Source organism: Sorex araneus, chromosome 6 (assembly GCF_027595985.1).
Source record: "Sorex araneus isolate mSorAra2 chromosome 6, mSorAra2.pri, whole genome shotgun sequence".
Lineage (NCBI taxonomy): Eukaryota > Metazoa > Chordata > Mammalia > Eulipotyphla > Soricidae > Sorex > Sorex araneus.
In genome coordinates, this window is record NC_073307.1 from 158,434,210 (window position 1) to 158,437,391 (window position 3,182).

A 3,182-nucleotide genomic window follows, 5' to 3' on the forward strand; every position below is an offset into this window, starting at 1 on the left:
TGGATTTCTGTATTTTAGTAACTAAGTCTAGTGAAATGTCTGCCAGGAATCACAACATTGTAAGCTTGTACCTTTCAGCTACTTTATATTCTATGTGAGTGTGATCTTTCTATGTCTATCTCTTTCTTTCTGACTCATTTCACTCAGCATGATACTTTCCATGTTGATCCACTTATATGCAAATTTCATGACTTCATGTTTTCTGACAGCTACATAGTATTCCATTGTGTAAATATACCAGAGTTTCTTTAGCCAATCAGCAGATGGCAATCTTCCCAGCACTTTTCTGCTATCAGTTTATAATAGTGGCACTGTTTGCATCATCCAGCAATCCTGCCCCGTGCCTCTCCTTCTGTAGCACTTCCATGTCATTTATCTGTCCCTGCTCCAACCATGAGGGGGTGAGTCCTTAACAAGTCTGCTAGATAGGATCACTGGACTGTCTCCAGTTAATCTTCTCCAAAGAACTCTGCAACAATATCCCCCTTAGTACAGCTTTTACTGTGTCCTCCAGATCTGATAGTTTGCTTATTCCTTCTTATGAGCTTCAAGGAATTTTGGTATTTCCTCCTTGATTTCCTCTTTGACCCAGTTATTGTTTAGCAGTGTTTTGTTCATATTCTGCTTGCTGGGGTTTTTAACCCATATTTTTATGGTTTATTTCTGCCTTTATGGCACTGTGATCTGAAAGAATATTTGGCATGATTTCTATATTCCTAAATTGATGTTTTAGCTACTTCCTAGTCTGTGATCTATCCTGGAGAATGTTCCATGTGCACAAGGGGAAAAAATACATACTTGGGTTTTAATAAAATAGGCCTCTGAATATTTTGATTAATTTTATTTTTTTCTAACTCCTCTTAACTAGTTTAACTTCTTGACTAGTTGCTGATATTCTGTCTGTCTGATCTGGCTAGTGAAGAAAGTGGAAAGTTGAACTCTTACTATTATTGTGTTTCTATCAATGTGTTTCTCACCATTTTGATCTCAATGTGACTTGGTGCTGTTTTGCTTGAATCTGTTTTGTTGTTGTTGCTGTTCTCTTGGGGCCTCTGAACCTATGCAGAAGCCTCCCTCCAACAACGGGAAAATTTTGAGGTATTATACCTTTCGTAAATTGTTCTCTCTCCTTCTGGTATTAATATAATTCAGAGACCAAGAGGAATCTCTTGCTGTTGTCTATTAGGTATCTTATATTCTTTTCCATTCTTTTCTTATTTTGCCACTGATGTTTTGTTTTGGGGCCACACTCAGCTATGCTCAGGGCTTACTTCTGCTCTCTGCCCTCAGGGATCATTCTTGATGGTATTCAGGGGACAAAAGTGGGGTACCAGGGATTGAAAACAGTTTGGTTGCATGCAAGGCAATCACCCTACTTCTGTACTATTGATCTGGCTCCTATTTTCTCACCTTTACTTAGGTGTATGAGCTGTATTTTGTCCACAAGATCACATTCAAAATTCTGTTGCTGTGGCTTGTTACTGTGTTCTTTAGCTCCTTTCATTCTATTTGTATGTATTCTTTCATACTTTGAGTCAATTCTTTGATTCCATTGAATTACTCTTCGAGCGATTTCTTAATTTCTTTTTAGAGTATTGCTTAATTTCCATCACCATTGTATGGTATGTTGATTTGGAGTCCTCTCCATCCAAGCTTGAAATTTTTGAGAAATCTGAGGCCTTACTTGAACTTCTGTTCCTGTCTACTAATGCAGCTGAATTCCTCGGTTTTCCATTGTTCTTTGGATTTTGTAGGTCTTGACATGGAGCTTTAATTCCTGATTATCTGAGTACTGACCTGATGTAGCATTTGACACTAACAGGCTATGCCTCTCCTTCTGCTTCTGTTATTTAGACTATTGCCCTATAAAGATATTTTCAGTTGGACATCACAGGTGTAAGTCTAATTTTTTCCTGTTAGTTGCCAGGAGTTTTATGGAAGTTTCCTGGCACTATTAAGACCTTGTAGTTTCCCACATGACCATGAAGAGTGTGAAAGGAGGATGAAGTACAACGGTGTAGTGGACCAGATGGTCTTGGTTGTATGCATGATCTGTTAAGTTTGGGCCTGTAAAAGGAGACCCTCAGGGCTCTACATAGTCCCTTGAAGCTAGGGGTGTCATTTCTCTGGTAGAGCAGGATGGAGTGATGTGGGTGGTTCATTTTTAACTTTTTAAAAATAAACACAGCATATTTATAAAAACAAACAAATTGCAATGGGAAAATGAACAACCTCCCTTTTGTTTCTTTTTTTCTTTTCTTTTTCTTTTTAATTGATTCACCGTGAGGTACAGTGACAAAGCTTTCATGTTTGAGCTGTGATCATACAGTCACCAAATACCCATCCCTTCACCAGTGCACGTTTTCCACCACCAAAATCCCCAGTATCTCCCCCACCACGCCCCCATTCCACACCTCCCAGCTGCCTGTGTGGCAGACAGTTTGCACAATACTCTCTTTCTCTACTTTAGTTACCTTTGATATTTCAAGACTAGTCCCCCCACCACTCATACCTGCCCAAAAAAGGCAATGCTAGACAATGTGTTATGTATTGCTTGTTATGGATACAATATGATATCTGCGCTCTAGGAATTCTAAAATTTTAATAATTAGGGTCTGATGAGATCGCTGCAACAAGTTGCTCAGGTATGAGATTCGTTTGTGTGACTCTGGATCATGGCCATGTGGGAGCTTAAGTAGGTGGTGGCCAGATGTGGCATCATCTCAGAGTCCCATTGGGGTGGGGGGAAGGAGAAGGGCCCACTCCTCCCCTGTCCCATGAGGTCTGGCATTTGCCACCACCGCCACTCTTACCTGGAGCTTATCACTGACTTCTAGAAACTGGGGGCTGCTGGGGTTCCTAGCGGGCAGGCGGAGGGACAGGCACCTGCCCCCATCTGGAGTAGCCGAGCGGAAAGGGCCTATTGCAAAGTCCAGGGCCATCTCTGCAGCAAGTTGCTGGGGTCCAAGGTTTGTTTGTGTGTCCCCTTCTAATGTTTCTAAACAAAATAAATCCTCTGACCAAAAGGAAAGTCTTCCGGAACTTTAATTAAAATCTGAGACAAGGCATCCAGAGAAAGTATATCAGGTAACATTTTCTTGCATGTGGTAATCCTGGGTTCAATCCCCAGCACCCCAAAATGGTCCCCAACCAGGGATCACTGTCAAAAGTGATCCCTGACT